Raw genomic sequence first — 20168 nt, forward strand, 5'->3', positions numbered from 1 at the left:
ATTCTAATTTTGATTTTTTTCCCCAACCATTTTATTTTTTATTTTTATTTTTTAACGTTTTATTTATTTTTGAGACAGAGACAGAGCATGAACGGGGGAGGGGCAGAGAGAGAGGGAGACACAGAATCGGAAGCAGGCTCCAGGCTCCGAGCCATCAGCCCAGAGCCCCACGCGGGGCTCGAACTCGCAGACCGCGAGATCGTGACCTGAGCTGAAGTCGGACGCCTAACCGACTGAGCCGCCCAGGCGCCCCTCCCCAACCATTTTAAAATGTAAAAATCTTTCTTAGCTTGTAGGTCACTTAAAACCAGGCAGTGGGCCAGATTTAGACCACAGGTATAGTTTGCTGATTCCTGTATTAAGTTAATAGAATTCTTGATATTTAACTGTCATGAATGCCCAAAATAAAGACATATTTCAGACAATAGCCATGTGACCACATTATGGTTAATGGGATGTAGGTGGAAAGGGTATGTGCAAATTCTGAGTCATGCTATTAAAGAGAAGTAGTGGACTCCCCCACCCCACCACCCCCTTTATTCCCCTTTCTCACTGGCCAAAGTGAAGATCATCCTGGACCATGTAGATGACAGAAATGTCCTTGGGGTGGTGGAACAAACAGAGCCAGAATTCCTAGTTTTGGATCGTGTGCAGTCATACTTTTATAAGGGTAAGAAAGAGACTACAATCATGTTTAAACCTGTCTGGTTTTAGATCCCTCTTCACACGTCACCAAATGTGAGCTCTAACTGATTCAGCTGGTTAGTGGTTAGCTACCATCTCTTAATGTAATGCCAGGTTGACATTGTGTTGTACTTTCAAGAATCACTGCAGACAGTGGTTAACAGCTATATGTGGAGTTAAAAAAATAATTCTTGGTTACTTATCAAGTCAGAATAGTCTGGACATAGGATAGCTTTGACTTTATTAAAAAACCAGAATTTCTAAAAAATGGCAGGTATTTGCCTTTTCTTCTGATTGTTGATTTCCTGCAAATTGGAAGTGAACAAATGTGCTTTTGTATCCATTTTCTCCCGCCTCTATCATACTTATGGCCAAGAGTGGAATATGGTTAATTGAGAGACACATAAACAATACACTCTTTATAATATCTGAGGAAGAATTAATTCATAGTGTCCTTTGTGGAGCTTATTTATATAAATGAATGGGTTTAAAATCTCCCACCCCCACCCCCCCAAAGTATCCCATGGTCCTATGGATCTTCTCATTCATATAACTAGAAGAAAATGTAATCATAATAGATATACCTATCTTCTGAGCACTTTTTATTTTCCACACCAGAACATGGGGGTCCCAGGGTGTGAACAACAGTGAAAAAGAATCCCACAGTCAAAGTCTGGAAAGCACTATGAGAATCATCAGCCATCACTTGGCAGCATCAGAGCATCAGGCATTGTCCAAACACAATTGTTTGAGTTCTTGTGCTGACACACAGTGTTTCCCATTCATCTCTCCCCCTTTCTCTCCCTCTTTCTCTCCCCGCCAAAAACCCAACTCGCTTTAAATAGGCACCCTCTTCCAAGTCCTGGCTGTTAGTGTCCCCAAGAGATTTCAGGGAGATGCAGCCCTGGCTGAGGGTTAGAGCCAGAGGCCAGCCAGTGAAGGGAACAATGTCTGGGTTTTGAGAACAGCTGGAGCTTCAGAGGGAGAAAAGCAGCTTGGCGAATGAGGAAAGAATGTACTTGTCACTTCAGAGGCAAGAAACTTCGATTTCTCTCCTGCTTCTGCCAGCAAGTGTTTATTGGAAAGGAGAGTGGTGGTGATGGGCAGGTGACTTTCAGTTAGGATTTTATGGAATTTTTCATGTTTATTTTACCTTTTCAAAGAGCAGATAGATGTACAAATCCCACAGTATAACTATTCTGAATTCTGCTTGTGTTTTTATTGGATAAAGGAGTGTTGTTCCTCAGAGCTATTTTTACGGATGCCGCCCCTGGCCCATTTTGAAACTCTGCTTGCTTTCCTTGTATGTGAGCTAATATTTGTTATAGGGATTTTGGAGAAAAGTAGTAGAGGGTATTCAATGGAAGGTGAAGGCCGAAGGGAGGAGAAATCCTGTTCTGAGAACATGAGCTGAATTTACAGATGGGGGAATTGGATGGGCCTTTTCAGACAAAATAGGGATGTTTTAGCTGACACCAAGGTGAGCTTATAAAAAGTTTGATGAAGTTGGGGGGAAATAAAGTTTTTAAGATGTCATATTCTTTGGTCATGTCTTGAGTTCTCTGATTTTCTTAGATTCTTCTGGAAAAGGATAGAACAACAGAGACTATTTTCCCACTCTGAATTCCTTTTGTTAGACTTGGAAAGTTTGATCTGATTTTAAGTATCCCTTATAAAATGAACAAGGAGTTCAATATTAATATTCAAAAAGTAATAATTGTTACCATTTAAAGGTCTCTTATCTCCTTTTCTCCATTCCCCCAATTTTTTTGTCTACTTCAGGATTCTTCTTTTAATTGTACCTGTCCTTGTGTTTGTTTTTTAATTTTTCTTTAGTTGGGGAAGAAATATATCTAAAAGTTAAAATAGGGAATGAGACTTTATTGCAAGAATGTAAGGGACCAACTATATAGTCACTCTGGGTCTCTAAATTTCCCCAACTAGAATTAGTACTTCTGAGAGAAAAATAATATGTTGTGGTCTATTTGTCAGTAACCACAGTGAATTTCCTGACCTGGCAAGGTTCATGCAAGCCACTTCAGAGGCGTGGCCTCCTCCACATCAAACTGTGTGGTAACTTAGCCTTTAACTTGGACACTCTTGTCTGAGGCCAAAGTACCAGGTTTCATTCAGCATATATGGTGTGAATCACAGCAACTGTTTGCAAAAGGTGTCTCTTAGAAGGGGCTTGTGAGCAAAACAGGAACTTAGAATTTCATAGACGCCTTCCCAGCACAAGAATAGTCAGTGAACTCCAGGGACTATCCTGGGAGCAACATCTATCACAGTTCTTTATTCACCAGCATCAAGAGCATCTCCAAAGGGTTGACATATTTTTGTTGTTGTTGTTTTTTAATTTTTAATTTTTAAATATTTATTTATTTACTTATCTATTTATTTTTAAATTTTAATTCCAGTATAGGTAACAGACTGTATTATATTAGTTTCAGGTTTGTAATATAGTGACTCAACAATTCTATAAATCACCCAGTGCTTATCATGGTAAGTGTACTCTTTTTAACGTTTATTTGTCTTTGAGAGACTGAGAAAGAGGACAAGCGGGGGCGGGGGTGGGGGCAGAGAGAGAGAAGGAGACACAGTATCCAAAGCAGGCTCCAGTCTCTGAGCTGTGAGCACAGAGCCCAACGCGGGGCTCAAACCCACAAACCATGAGATCATGACCTGAGCCGAACTTGGATGCTTAACCAACTGAGCCACCCAGGCACCCCATAATAAGTGTACTCTTAATCCCCATCACCTATTTCACCAATCCCTCCACCCACTTACCCTCTGGCAACCATCAGTTTGTTCTCTATAGTTAAGAGTCTGTTTCTTGGTTTGTCTCTCTCTGTCTCTTTTTTATATTTGATTATTTCTTAAATTTCACATATGAGTGAAATCATATGGTATTTGTCTTTGACTGACTTATCTTGTTTAACATTATACTCTCTAGCTCCATCCATGTTGTTGTAAATGGCAAGATTTCATTCTTTTTTATGGCTGAGTAATATTCCATTGTATGTATACACACAAACATACCACATACATGCCACATCTTTAGCCATTCGTCTATTGATGGACAGTTGGGCTGCTTCCATATCTTGGCTATTGTAAATAATGCTGCAATAAACATAGGAGTGTGTGTATCCCTTTGAATTAGTGTTTTGTATTTTTGGGGAATGCAATTGCTGGATCACAAGGTAGTTCTATTTTTAATCTCTTGAGGAACTTTTTTCCATACTTCTTTCCACAGTGGCTGTACCAGTTTGTATTCCCACCAACAGTACACAGTGTTCCTTTTCCTTCACATCCTTGCCAACACTTATTATTTCTTGTGTTTTTGATTTGAGTCATTCTGACAGATGTAAGGTAGTTTTATTGTAGCTTTGGTTTGCATTTCCCTGATGATGAGTGATGTTGAGCATCTTTTCATGTGTCTGTTAGCCATGTGTATGTTTTCTTTGGAGAAATGTCTGTTCATGTTTTCTGTCAGTTTTTTTTTATTGGATTATTTGGGGGGGTTTGGTATTGAGTTTTGTATGTTCTTTATATATTTTGGATACCAACCCTTTATAGGACACATTGTTTGCAAATATCTTCTCCCATCCCATAGGTTGTCTTTTAGTTTTGTTGATGTTTGCTATGCAAAAGACTTTTTTTGATGTATTCCCAATAGTTTATTTTTGCTTTTATTTCCCTTGCCTCAGGAGACATATCTAGAAAGATGTTGCTAAGGCTGATATCAGAGAAATTGCTGCTTGTGCTTTCTTATAGGATTTTATGGTTTTATGTCTCACATTTAAGTCTTTAATCCATTTTGAGTTTATTTTTGTGTATTTAATATTTAGGGGTGCCTGGGTGGCTCAGTCAGTTAAGTGTCTGACTTTGGCTCAGGTCATGATCTCACTGTTCATGAGTTCAACCCCCACGTCGGGCTCTGTGCTGACAGCTCAGAGCCTAGAACCTGCTTCAGATTCTCTGCTTCAGATTCTGTGTCTCCCTTTGTCTCTGCCCCTTTCCCTGCTCACGCTCTGTCTCTCTCAAAAATAAATATTAAAATTAAAAAAAAAACATATTTCTTAAGGGGCTATTTTTAATAGATTTCCTAATTTGGGCATATTATTCTCAATATTTTAAAGGCTTGCATGTTTAAGACTAAAGAACAGCTATATAGGGGAGCCTGGATGGTTCAGTTGGTTTAGCATCCAACTCTTGATTTCAGCTTAGGTCATGATCTCATAGTTCCTGAGATCAAGCCCCATGTCAGACTCTGCGCCTAAAGCACAGAGCCTGTTTGGGATTCTCTCTCTCCCTCTCTTTCTCTCTTTCTTTCAAAATAAATAAACACTAAAAAAGGAATGGGATTCTCTCTCTCCCTCTCTCTCTCTTTCTTTCAAAATAAATAAACACTAAAAAAGGAACAACTATATATAAAATGTCCATACTACCCAAAGCAATCTATAGATTCAATGCAATCCCTATCAAAATACCAACAGCATTTTTTACAGGACAAATAATACTAAAATTTGTATGGAACCACAAAAGACACTGAATAACCAAAACAAATTTTGAGAAAGAGGAGCAAAGCTGGAGATATCACAATCCCAGGTTTGAAGATATACTACAATAATAACCAAAACAGTATGGTATTGGCACTGGCACAACACATAGATCCATGGAACAGAATAAGAGCCCAGAAATAAATCTATGCTTATATGGTCAATTAGTCTATGACAAAAGAGGCAAGAATATACATTGAGGAAAAGACAGTCTTTTCAATAAATGGCGCTGGAAACACTGGGCAGCTACATGCAAAAGAATGAAACTGGACCTGTTTCTCACACCACACATTAAAATAAACTCAAAATGGATTAAAGACTTAAATGTATGACCTGAAACTATAAAACTCCTAGAAGAAAACATAGGTAGTAATCTGTTCTGCTTTTTTTTCTAGATAAGTCTCCTCAGGCCAAGGAAACAAAAGCAAAAATAAACTACTGGGACTACACCAAAATAAAAAGCTTTTTCACAGTGAAGGAAACCATCAACAAAATTAAAAAGTAAGCTACTGAATGGGAGATGATATTTGCAAATGATATATCTGATAAGGATATAAAGAACTTATGAAAAGAACCAATAAATAGATAGATAGTTAACTTCTACAACTAAAAAAATCCAATTAAAAAATGGGCAGGGCTCATTATACTTCAATTTTTAAAAAATGGGCAGAGGACCTGAATAGGTATTTTTCCAAAGAAGATATACAGATGGCCAATAGACACATGAAAAGATGCTCAACATCATTAATCATCAGGGAAATGCAAATCAAAACCATGATATCACCCAATACCTGTCAGAATGGCTAGAATAAGAAAGACAAAAGATAGTGTTGTCAAGGGGGTGGAGAAAAGGGAACCCTCTCATGCACTATTGGTGGGAATGTAAATTGATGCAGCCACTGTAGAAAATAGAATGGAAGCTCCTCAAAAAAGTAAAAATAGAAATACCATATGCTCCACTAGTTCTACTACTGGGTATTTACCCAAAGAAAATAAAACACTAAATCAAAAAGATATATGCACCCCTGTGTTTACCGTAGCATTATTTACAGTAGCCAAGAGATGGAAGCAACCCGAGTGTCCACCAATAGAAGAATGCATAAAGAAGATGTGGTATATATATACAAAGGAATATTGTTCAGCATAAAAACGAATGAAATCTTACCATTTGTAACAACATGAGTGGATCTAGAAGGTATTATGCTAAGAGAAATAAAAGAAAGACAAGGACTATGTAATTTCACTTACATGTGGAATCTGAAAAACAAAACAAAGCATAGCAGACACATAAGTACAGAAAACAAATTGATGGTTGCCAGAGGGGAGGAGGTTGGGAGGAAGGGCAAAATGCATAAGGAAGAGTAAAAGGTACAGGCTTCCAGTTATGAAATGAATAAGTCATGGGAAGAAAAGGTACAGCATAGGAGGGGATATAGTCAGTGGTGTTGTAATGGCATTGCATGGTAACAGATGGTAGCTAGACTTGTGTTGAGAATAGCATAAGGTATAGACTTTTGAATGATTATGTTGGACACCTGAAACTAACATAACCTTGTGTGTCAACTACATTTTAATTTAAAAAAAAAAGGAAACATTATCTGGGTATATCAAGTGGTCAACATACCAAGTCTGGGCTTTTCTAGATCTCTGGTTTACCATTTACCATAGCCTTTATTTTTTGGCCGAGGTATTCAGTTTTGTTAACGCTTGAATTGCCTGCCATCAGGGAAACTAAACATAGCTTAGTAAATCTACCAAAGCTTTGTGTATAACAACATGGATTAACCACATGGGTTGCAGGAGACAGACCGCTCGATTAGACCTTGGCTTTGCTTTTTACTGGATTTTGATCTTGATCAAGTTATCTGACCTCTGCATCTGTGTCATCATCTGAAAATGAGGGTAATAAGTGCCTCCTATGTTACTATTGTAATGAAATAATGTGAGTAAAATGTGAGGTATGAATGAAATGATGCTTGTTAAGCACTTCACCCATTCCTGGCAATACTTAAAGGCTCAGTAAGTATTAGATGTTGATAGTGATGTTATGTTGTAGATTTTCATCATTTTATTATTATCATGGCTGGTTTTATCATACGAGGCAAAAAGTTAATATAATGAATTTATAATAAAACATAGTATAGTACCTGGAATACTTGAGTTACCTCTCAATAGTACTTCACTTATTGGTTTAAAGATAATTTAAATATAGAAACCAGTAGTTAGAAAGCTGTCTGATTAATAAGGATAAAAGATTAGTTTATGGACAAATTGAAACAAGTTTTTTTTTTTTTGTTTTGTTTTGCTTTTAGCTGGTATCAACTCATATTAAGAGAGTAACTTCTGGTTATCTCTGCTGATAGAATGATGATTGGCCACTAAATTTACTGTTGATTAATTCTTTTGATTGAGGTGAATTCACATAACATAAAATTAACCATTTTAAAGTATATAATTTATTGGCACTTACTACATTCATAATGTTGTGGAAACACTTCCTCCTAGTAGTTACAAAACATGTTTTTATCACCCCAAACAAAATCTCATACCCATTAAGTAGTCACTTCTCACTTCCTGATCCCGCTAACCCAAGGCAACCACCAATCTACTTTTTGTCTTTTTGGATTTATTTACTTTAGATATTTCATGTAGATGGAGTCACATAATATGTGAGCTTTTATGTCTTTCACTTAGCCTAATATTTTTGAGGTTCATCCACACTGTAGCAATTATCAGTACTTAATTCCTTTTTATGGCTGAGTCATATTCTGTTGTGTATATAGGCAATATTTTGTTTATCCATTCATCTATTGGTGGCCTTTGATTACTTTTTACAAGTGTAAAATTACTTAATAAATACAGCCTGGTAGAAAAATACTTTCAATATGGGCTTCCAAAAGGAAAATGTTAGGATCATGAGACATAAATGGTACATTTACCTAGCAACCGTTGACTCTCCAATGACGAGTACAGAATGTGACACGTGAATGAATTGAATAAACTTGCATGAATGATGATGTTAGAAACTGACTTACAGATGGAATCAGTGTTCCCCATTGCACCAACTCAACTGAAAGGCAGAGGGTAAGGGAGCTCACTGCTAGAGTCTATGCAGGTCAGCCATATGGGCACAGGGCACTATGGAGAAAGGCAAATCTGGAAGGGCAAACTGAGAAAGCCAACATATGTACCAAAAGTCACTCAGGTCAGAAAGGGGCAGGTGACTGCACCTCTCATCTTATTCAGGGCCATAGAAGAATGAGTGATGAGTACCATACACAACCCATGCTCGTGCTTTCCTCCATTAAGCCTTACATCTGGTTCTAATACAGGGAGTTAAAAAAGTAATATATAGGGACGCCTGGGTGGCTCAGTCGGTTAAGCAGCCGACTTCGGCTCAGGTCATGATCTCACGGTCTGTGAGTTCAAGCCCCGCGTCGGGCTCTGTGCTGACAGCTCAGAGCCTGGAGCCTATTTCAGATTCTGTGTCTCCCTCTCTCTCTGACCCTCCCCCGTTCATGCTCTGTCTCTCTCTGTCTCAAAAATAAATAAACGTTAAAAAAAAATTAAAAAAAAAAGTAATATATAAAAATTAATGGTTTTGATTAGTATACAGTTACAATTTTGGAAACTGCTGAAATTTAAGGCCCACAGAGTGACGGTAATAAAGGTAAACTTGAAGAAAAATTGAGACTTGCCACACTATATATATCATATGCCCTAGATGGTGACTGCAAAGAAGCAAAATAAACTTCAAAGAAACTGTGCCAGTTTAAGGAATCTGGGGAAAGATACTTGCTGAAAGAGCTCACCGCATGTTTGCAAACATAAATCAAATTTAAGACAAAATTTTCCTTGAATGTGGTAGTTGAAGAATGAAGCCTGGTTATGAGCATAATCAGAACACTTTCACCACCCAAAGTGCCATTTATTCTCAAGATTGTAATGAATTTATTCTGCTTCAGAATTGCTTTATGTCCCACATGCTGTAATTTTTTATCTGGGAGTAATTTCATGATGCTTTTATTTGGCTAGCATAATTTAAGATTTAAACATAAATGCTTATAGATAATTTTCAATAATAGTTTTGTGATTTATGGACTTGCCAGGAATTAGATGAGGTCTGTACACGCAGCAATTTGACATATTTTATTGAAGAATATATAAAATTAAGAGGTTGGGAGACAGAAACATACATGAGTAAAAGGGAAATAAGTTATATTGGGGGGGCAACTGGGTGACTCAGTCAGTGAAGCGTCCGATTCTTGATTTCAGCTCAGGTCATGATCTCACGGTTTGTGGGATCTAGCCCCACATCGGGCTCTGTGCTGGCAGCACAGACACTGCTTGGGATTCTCTCTCTCCCTCTGCCCCAACCCCCTCAAAATAAATAAATACATTTAAAAAGATAAGTTATATTAGGAACAGCTAAATAAATGAATATAATTTAGCTTAAAGAGGGGGTATTTGAAGAAGAGTTATATGGAAAATGCTGACTAACTGGATCTTTCTCTTTGTTAAGGACATGGGATAATGAACTTAATGAATATAAGTGAAGGATATGAATACTGGATTCAAAAGGACTTGCGTTAGAGTCCCGCCTCCAAACACTTACCTGCAGTCTATAACTTTGGACAGATTCCTTAACTTATCTGACTTTGGTTTTCTGATGTGAAAAATTTCAGATATAACAGTAATTATTAGGTTGTTGGGAGGATTAAATGAGCTCAGCTTTGCATCCTGATGCACAGTAAACATCCAGTAAATGTAAGCTATTTTTATTGCTCAGAGTCAAGGACATTTAAATACTGGACTAGATCATCAAAGGAATAGATTCTTCCTTTGAGAGCAGAGAGAATGTGAGAGGGTCTTCTCTGTCTGCAAGAAACATTCTTCTCCAGATGATCCATTTATGTGTTTTTCTAGTTCACAATCCTAGCAGGAACGTATAAATAAGGAGCAACTGTTGTAAAAATCCTTTTTCCTCTTTCATGTCGGCTTGCTATCTTTGGGAAGAAAATTTTTGCTATTTAAACTCCACATTGGTCACAATGCTTGTGGGTTGAAATAGGGGCCTTACTGCTGATGGGGGTAAACCAAAGCTTCCAAGGGGGAGCCAGTGCCTGAGAGGTATGCTGCTATTGGTGCCCTGCTCTTATTTCTCAGGCAAGCCTCCCCACTTCAGTTAGACAGGCCAAATCTGCCTGATCTTTTCTTCCAAGCCAAGGGTGACTACCCTACAATGGCACGTGGCAAGTGGAAGGACCAAGGAATTGACATTCTCCAGGAGCAGTCTTCCCAAGTGACTGGTAGAGGTGGTGGGTGAATTCTTGAGCTCAGGTAAGAAAATTCTCTTTCACACTGTTTTCTCATAGGAGTTCACACCTGGCACTGAGTGGGATTCACTTTTATTTGTTGCTTCCTTTTCCTTTTCTCATTTCCCCCACTTTCCCTTTGGTGTTTTGGGGATTACCTCAATTACCTCAAATAAATTGCTTGCATTAAAAATCCTTGTTTCAGAGTCTGCTTTTGGGAGAGCCAAACTGAGGCAGGGTGTGAGTGGCTGTCTTTCATGATTTGTTGATTTATTTTTTCCAGCTTTATTGAGATACAGTCAGCACATAATTGTGTAAGTTTAAGGTGTACAAAGTGTTGATTTGATGCACACATATATTGTATCTTTTATGTTTTCAGAGCAGCGAACATCAAAATAGAGATTATGGGAGATTTGATGTGAATGGGAAAGGATGATATTTATGGGGGAATTCACAAGAGGAGAGTCCATTTATTATAATTACAGACATCTTATTGAACACTAAGTGCCAGACACTGGGCTAAATCCTGCTAGCATAAGAGATGGGTGCTGTCCTGGAGAGAGTCACACTCTTCCAGGAAAGACACTCCTAGCAATTCATCAATAAATTCCAAGATGATTCATGACTTAAGAAAGCTGAGAGCAATGTGCAATGGGAGTACTGATGAGAGAGAAGCTTGGAAGGCTGATGAAGATGTACTCCAAATTCACAAAGGAAGTATATCTGTGGTAAAGGATGAATAGGACTTTGGTGGACCCAAGTTGAGAAGAGCCTTCTAGACAGAGAAAACAACCTGCATAACGTTTGAAGTTACATGGAGTGTTTGGGTGGACAGCTGGAGAAAAGTTCATCGTGGGGTGGAAAAGAGGCAGGAGATAAGGCTGAGAGGACGTGAAACATCTGATTATAAAAAGTCTTGTCTCCTTCAACTGTAGAACAGATGATAGGAGGAGGAAGGTCTTGATGCATCAGAAAATGCAAGTGCAATGCCTTGTTCGTCACTTCCTTTTCTGCATGTCTCTGGTGCAAGGAGAAAAGGGAGAGGAGAAGAGACTCAGGAGAGAGGCTGTGTATCTTCAGGTACATCCATCATTGATGATCACATGCCTGACACCATACTAGTTCTTTCCAAACCTTATCCCATTTCATCCTCACGGTAAGCCAGTGAGGGAGGACTGTTCAACTGTTTTGCTGGTGAAGACATTGAGGCTTAGAAGAGGTCTAGAAAATTGTAAGATTTGGAATCATGACTGCCTGCTTAAAAAGCCCTTAACCACTACATTATACTACTTCTCTTTGGGAAGAAGCAAATGTGGAGTGGACAGCAGCTGCTGTGGTCGCCTTTCCTGGATTGGGTGACAGCTAAGTGCACTGAGTTCTGCTTATGGAGCCACAAAAATCAGAAGAAACCAGAAGGAGCAGCCATCATGTTGGAAGTCATTTGTTTTGGTATTTACTTTGGTGAAGTCTCCAGAAGATATTTTGGACTTGGAGTACTTGCTTTTTCATCAGATTCATCCTTAGCAACTGCTAAAAGCATTCAACAGAGGACAAGAGAATAAAAAAATTACTTAATTTACACAGTGGCAATGCCAGCGCTCAAGTGACTATTGGCCTTTGGTGAACCATTTTCTTTAAGAGCCCTCGTATAGCACTATCATAATTCTGTAACACCTCAACGCTGACCTTTTCGTTTGTAAAAGGCTTAAGTAAACAAAATTATAGCTTTTCTGCTACACTCCCAGCATTTTTGAGCTACTTAGTGTTTTTGAACTTTAACATTTGTCTGAAGAACTCAGTTACTTGAATGAAAAAGTTTGTCATTGACCTGTCATTTAACACTTGAGAAAGTGGGGTCTAATTAGTGTGGCTTTTAAATTTTTTTCTACAAACAGAATTCTGAAATGTAGATAGATAAGAAATATAAAGTGGATCAGATGTTCTCATAAATAATGAAAACCAGACATTTGAATGGTTTGGAAAATTTTAATCACTGTATATTCTCATGCTACCCTGAAGAGGGAAGAAGTACAGAGACAATCTAGAAAATGTCAAAGTACCTTTTACACATGTAACTGAAGTCTTAACTAAAAAGCTCTGTTGGGGCACCTGGGTGGCTTAGTCGGTTAAGCATTGACTCTTGATTTCAGCTCAGGGTCATGGGATCGAGCCCTACATCAGGCTCTGCACTGTCAGCCAACCTGCTTGGGATTCTCTCCCTCTCTCTCTGTCTCTCAGTCTCTCAAAATAAAGAAATGAATGCATGAATGAATGAATGAATAAAAGAAAAGCTCCATAAATTGCAGAATAATCAATTATTAATCTTCTGCTAGACTGATAATCTTATTTTTATCAGAAGTCTCACAATAGTGCACTGTAAAAATTTTTTTTCAAATAAAAAATTATTTGAAACAACCCATTTCTGTAATGCATTTTAAGAGACCCACATCATCAGATGCCCTAAAAACTGGCACACCACCATTATAAGATCATAGCATATGGGGACTTGGCATTTTGAACAGTGATTATTTCAGGTAGCAATCTTAAAATAAGCATTTAAGTCATTTTTTGCATCAACTACTAGACCCCTGTCTTTTAGAACTGGCACAATGTTTACTCTGTATCAGAATCCCAGTGATCTTTGAGAATCAACCTGAAAATGTTAACTTGCTGCTTCTGATGATGGTTGATGGTTATTCCTCTTTAGACTGAAGAGGGAAAAATCTAATGCATTCATCTAAAAACTTTATTTGCTATGGGAATTTGCTTTGGCTAATGCAATGTTTAAGACCTGCTGGTTCACTCAAAGGTCAAGGAACATTTATGTAAGGAATCTTCAATAACATTCTTTCAGCTTGGCGAGCAGAGAATACCCTGATGCCAGTTTTCCCCTCTTTTGAGTATTAAATTTGTGTATGTCTGCATTTAAATTCCTACCAAAGAGTGAAATTGTTTTCAAAATATGCAGATAACATCATGTCAAGTTAGAGCATTGTTTTAATTTTATTTCCTTTTCAGTGATTTTCCTTGTTGGTTTATCAAAAGCACTACTTTGAAACATTGATCATAACCAAAGCCTGCACTGTGAAAATATCTTTTACCAAACAGGTCGGTTTGCATTAAAGATGCTTCCTAAGGGGATGTTTACCTGCATTTCCCAAAGTATGTTCCGCAAACCTCTAATTCTAAACACTGGCTATGAGGATGGTAACAGTTGTTCAGTGAAAGTGTTCTTTCTGTGATTAAATAAATTCGAGTGATTCTGGGAATGTGGTGACACAACTTCCTTTCTTCCACTTTCAATTTGAAACTACTTGACTCTCCTGAGCCATGTATCTATTGAGCCTGAGGACCTGGGGGTGCGGAGGAGGCTTTAGGCACCGTTGGGTCCTTTTGGTGAGGAGTGGTCCAGGGCTTCCTTGGATTAGAGGGTACTGTGTAAACACTTTGAAACCCAAGGCACCTAATCCTGGGAAATTCTCCACCTCCGTTTCAGATGAGTGTCCCCCTCCCTAACTGTCCACAGATCAGGAGAGAGCTGAAAGACTAAGTGGCATCTACCCTGCCATTCAGGGTAGGAGACGACAGGGAAGTTCTGCAGGACTGGTACGCTGGGTTTTCATCACATGCCCCAGGTCCTGAGAATATTTTGCCTATCACTGCCCTTTATGCTTTCTCAACAATAAAATCCAAGTTCCAAAGAAGCTACAAAAAAAGATAGCAGCCCAGTCGAGAGGGTCCAGCCACCCAAGAGAGAAGGAACAAGTTGAGCTATCAGAACGTATGTCACAGAAATACAGAAATAGAAGCGCTGGGGACAAGATTACGGTTCAAGATGGTGACGCAGGAGGCTCCCGGGCTCATGTCTTCTTCCCACGGACAAACCCAGTCTGCAGCTACATACGGCACAAAGTCTTCAGAGAAAAACTGTCCGAGCAACTCCTGTGCATCTGGTGAGCGAGAGAAGTCCTACTTTGAAGCAGGTAGGAGAGGCTGGGACACAACCTTGCCATAAGCCCTGTTCCCAGTGCCGTGACCCGCAATTGGGAGGGAACTCAAAACCCCGAGCTTCCCCTGGAGGGTTTGAACCCCACACATGCTTGCCTTGTGTCTCATTCTGATTGGCAGGTGCCATCTTCTGTTGTACCCCTTTTCCCCCAGGAGGCACCACTTATATGTTCTCCCTCTGCCTGATTCCAGCCAGTGGGCACCATCTTGGTGCCCTCCCTCTGTTGCACTGCAGAGCATCACTATCTCCTGGAGGGGAGCTGTTGCACGTGCCTGGTGCCCCTGGTTTTATAGCTGCCACCCAGGGAATGCCCCTTGATCATCTGGCTCTGTGGGCCAGGGGTGCTTGTGATCCTGAGTTTCATGGGAGTGTAACAATCAGAGAGACAGTTCTTGGCAGGCTACCGCTCCTGGGGCACTGCACAGACAGCAGACTGAGACACACCCCAGTCTTTCTGTCAAAGAGGCCTGCTTGCTAATGCTGGCAAGGGGTTTGGCACACAACTAGAAACCAACAGAAGTGCCCTCAGGGAATGGAGGCTGGAGAACTTTGCAGTCTCCCTCTGCCTAGCTACTACCACTCACCGTATCTCCCCCAAATGAGCTTAATGCTTGTATGGCACCCTGAGCTTTGCAACTCGCCACCAGGGGACATCTGTACATTGCCTGACACTGGTGGCCATTGGGGACCATAGGACTGTATATATTTGCATCCTTTAAAAGCTGCTGCCCGAGGGCCTGGCTTCTAATCAGCTAGATGGAAATGATGATGGAAAGATAAAAGATTGGTGGGTAAATCCAGGAAACTGAACATATGGGTAGTAGGTATTCTGAAGGGGAAAAGAGAACAGATGGAGGAGAAACTGTACTTAAACAAATTCTAGGGGAGCATTTTTCAAGCCCGAGCTGACTTGAGTCTGCAGATTTACAGCACTCTCAGGGCTCTAGGCTGAACTGTTAAGAAAAGATACTCACCCAGTTATTTTCTGGTAAAATTCTTAAACTTTAGTGGATAAAGAAAAACTTTTTACAGTCTTCCAGGAAGAAAGATCAAATTGCCTCTTGAGCAAAAAGAATCATAATGCCACTAGAATACCCATCTGTAAACAAAGGAAACTAAAAGACAATGGAATAACATCAGAGAAAAAGAATAACACCTCAAGAATGCTGTATCCAGCTAAGGTATTGTTTACCTGAATAAAGACATTCAAGGATAGGTGACAAAATAGAGTTATCCAAGTAACCCCTCTGGGATAAATACTTGAGATAGTCTAGCTAAGATATAAGTGAAACCCAAATGAAGAACTCAAACCAGAGGCAAGATGAAGAGGACAGGAATAAATGATAAACAGGGAGCCTCACCATATGAACAGATTCATTAATTCAATCAAAAAATAATTGTTGTGTGCCTGATACATACGAACATAGTTGTTGACAACAGGGATACTGTAGTGAATAAGATAAACAAGAATTAGATCTTAATGGATGAATCTAATCTGAGAATAAAGAACATAATGGTAACTAAGGATGGCTGAAAAACAGGGAATACATTGTAAGGGATTTTAAAATAAATACTAAAAAAATTCCCACAAAGCCTAAAAGAAGGGGGCGAGGAAGAATGAATGCATTCTGAAATCCTAATGGCGGGGGGGGGGGGGGGGGGGGGGGGTGGTGCGTGGGGGAGGAGGGAAATGACAGGTGTTGGGGGTTGGGAAGGTGACATTAAAAATATTCTAAAGAACTTTTGCTATTGGGAAGAGTGGCAAAGCAGTTGTTTTAATTGCAGATGTCAGCTGTGGTAGGTAAAAATCTGAAGATGACTCCCCAACATCTCTTGCCCTAATCCCTAGGACTGTGAATATCATGCACGTGATTATGTTATCTTACATGGCAAAGGCGTTTTGCAGAGGCAATTAAGGTTACTAATCAGTCAACTGAGTTAATCAAAAGAGAGATCATCAGGGTAGACCTAATGTAATCACACGAGCACTTTAAAAGCAGAGTGTTTTCTCCAGCTGATGGCAGAAGAGGAAATCAGATAGATTCAAAGCACAAGAAGGATTTGATGCACCACTGATGGCTTGGAAGATGGAAGGGGCCACATGAAAGAACTTGAGGGTGGCTTCTACTTGCTGAGAATAACTTCTGGCCAACAGCCAGCAAATAAATGAAGACCTCAGTCCCACACATACAAGGAGCTCAAGTCTACCAACAATGTGAATGAACCTGGAGGCAGATTCTCCTCAGACCTTCCAGATAAGATCCCACCATGGCCATTCACCTTGATTTCTGCCTGTCAAACTCTAAGCAGAGTTTCTGGGTGTCCAGACTTCTGACATACAGAACTGTGAGCTAATAAATGGGTTTTGTTTTACACTGGTGAGTTTATGGTGATTTGTAATGCAGCAATACAAAACTAATATGTCAGGTTGTGAAAGTATTGACTGATACTTGACTTTTATTACATCATCTTGATGCTTTTGATTAATAATAATTTTATAACTTACAATTAATGACAAATAATTAGCTTAGAATAATTTGATAACAAATATCTAAATTGAAATAAATAATAAAGAAAGTAATGTATTTGGAAGCCCTTTGTAGACCATAGAGTGGTATACACTGTATAGAAGCATATACAGAACTTTAGGAAATGCATACAGAGTATTATTCTTTAGTTTGTTGACTCTTTTTCCTCAGTGTGACACTTATTAACATTAAGTGTGTTAACTCAAATGGAAAGTGATCTTTAAGTTAATATGAAGTGTTTTCATGACAAACCTATAATTAACACAAAGAAATGTTATATGCTTTTTACAGAGATTTGCTTGGTTAATAGATTTTTCTCATGCCTTATTACTGTAGTCTTTTATATTTAAGTATATACTTTATGTAAATTTTCATCCTTTCTCTTAGCATATTCAGCTTTGTTTTCACTCTAATGGTTTATATCCTCCTCAACTTTTACAAATGCAAATCAACCTTATTATTATTTCTATCTGTAGAATATGGAGTATAGTATTTCTTAAATAACTAATATACAGTTTCTAGGTTCACCTAATCTCATAGCTTCTTAATTAAAAGACATTTAAAAATTATCCAAAGCTCAAGAGGCAGTATGAAATAGTAGAAAGAATGTTGTATTATATTAGAAGCTGGAGAATTGAGTTCAGTCTTCAGACTTCATTGGCTAGTATTGCCATCTTTGGCGAATCTCTTCTCATCCTTCTTGGGCTCTATTTTTTAACATTTGTAATTCAAAGGAGTGGTGTCCATACTGCAGAACCCTAGGCTCTTCTTTGGGGTCCCCATGTTTGCTCTAGAAATAAGTCAGAGCCAGTGGGGTGGCTTTTGGATGCCTACTACTGTTTTAATTGGTGTAGTTCTTTTATCTGTTTCATATAGTGGCTTCTGTATCATATTTCATTTCAAGAAATAGCTATATAGTTTTTAAAAAATGAACACCAGAATACTAGATGATTTCTAAGATTTATCCTGGTTTAAATATAAGTTCCTCTTTCCACTTGAATTTTCTTTTCTGAATTCAGTAACTGAATAGATTCAGATAGCAAGGTATATACATTATATACTATGTATTACTTCACAGAAACAGAACCAACAGGATGTGTTTATTTTAATGAATTGACTCATATGGTTATGGAGGCTTTATAAGTCCAAAAAATCATCAGGGTAGGCCAGTAGGCTAGAGACTGCACTTTGAGCTTTGCTTTGAGTCCAGACAGTCTGCTGACAGAATTCCCTCTTGGTTGGGACAGGATGGTGCTGATGGTCTTGTCTGTCTTTGATTGGATGAGGCACATCCACATTTTGGGTGGTAATCTGCCTTACCTAAAGTCCACCAATTTAAATGTTAATCTTAGCCAAACAAACACCTTCACAGAAACATCCAGAAGAATGTTTCATCAGTTTCAGGGCACTGTGGGCAAACCAAGTTGACATACAATTAACCATCACATACTATCAGGTGCTTGGGTGGCTCAGTCGGTTAAGCTTCTGACTTTGGCTCAAGTCATGACCTCATGGTTGGTGAGTTGAGCCCCGCATCAGGCTCTGTGCTGAGGCTCTGTGCTGACAGCTCAGAACCTGGAATCTGCTCCAGAATCTGGAATCTGCTTGGGATTCTGTGCCTCCCTCTCTCCCTGCCCCTCCCCCGTTCTCACTCCATCTCTCTTTCTCGCTCAAAAATAAATAAACATTAAAAAAATTATTTTAAAAATTAAAAAAAATCTCACATACTATGAAGGAAAAATAATAGGACATTATAGCTATATAATTGGTCTTTTGCCAATAGACAAGAATATGCACTAATAAAAGATAAAATATCTTCTGCCCATTTCTTAAACGGATTATTTATTTTTTGGGTGTTGTGTTTGATAAATACCTTATAGATTTTTGATACTAGCCATTTATCTGATATGTCATTTGCAAATACTTTCTCCCATTCTGTAGGTTGCCTTTTAGTCTTATTAATTGTTTCCTTCACTGTGCAGAAGCTTTTTATCTTGATGAAGTCCCAATAGTTCATTTTTGCTTTTGTTTCCCTTGCCTCAGGAGACATGTCTAGTAAGAAGTTGCTACAGCTGAGGTCAAAGAGGTTGCTGCCTGTTTTCCTCTAGGATTTGATGGTTTTCTGTCTCACATTTCGGTCTTTCATCCATTTTGAATTTATTTTTGTGTATGGTGTAAGACCCTTTTCCAAAAAAGACATATAAATGACTAACTGATACATGAAAAAGTGTTCAACATCACTCATCATCAGGGAGATACAAATCAAAACCACAATGAGATACTACCTCACACCTGTCAGAATAGCTAATATTAACAACTCAGGAAACAACAGATGTTGGCAAGGATGTGGAGAAAGGGGAGCCCTTTTACACTGTTGGTGGGAAAGCAAACTGATGTGGGCACTCTGGAAAACTGTGTGGAGGTTCCTCATAAAGTTAAAGATAGAACTACCCTACCACCCAGCAATTGCACTACAAAAGATACAAAAATACTGATTCAAAGGGGCACATGCACCCTAATGTTTATAGCAGCACTATCAGCAATAGCCAAATTATGGAAGGAGCCCAAATGTCCATCAACTAATGAATGGATAAAGAAGTGGTATATATACACAATGGAATATTACTCAGCCATCAGAAAGAACGAAATCTTGCCATTTGCGACGATGTGGATAGAACTAGAGTGTATTATGCTAAACAAAATAAGAGAAAAATACCATATGATTTCACTCATGTGGAATTTAAGACACAAAACAGATGAACATAAGGGGAGGGAAGCAAAAATAAAATAAGATAAAAACAGAGAGGCACTCCATAAGAGACTCTTAACTATAGAGAGCAAACTGAGGGTTGTTGGAGGGGAGGGGGGTGGGGTAGATGGGCTAGATGGGTGATAGGAATTAAGGGGGGGACACCTGTGATGAGCACTTGGTGTTATATGTAAGTGATGAATCACTAAATTTTACTCCTGAAACCAATACTAAAAAATGCAAACAATCAAACAAACAATAAAGAAAGAAAGATAAAATAGTCACTGGGTTTTATTTTATGGAAGATGACAGAATTAGAAAAGT

Source organism: Panthera tigris, chromosome B1, assembly GCF_018350195.1.
Source record: "Panthera tigris isolate Pti1 chromosome B1, P.tigris_Pti1_mat1.1, whole genome shotgun sequence".
Taxonomy (NCBI): Eukaryota; Metazoa; Chordata; class Mammalia; order Carnivora; family Felidae; genus Panthera; species Panthera tigris.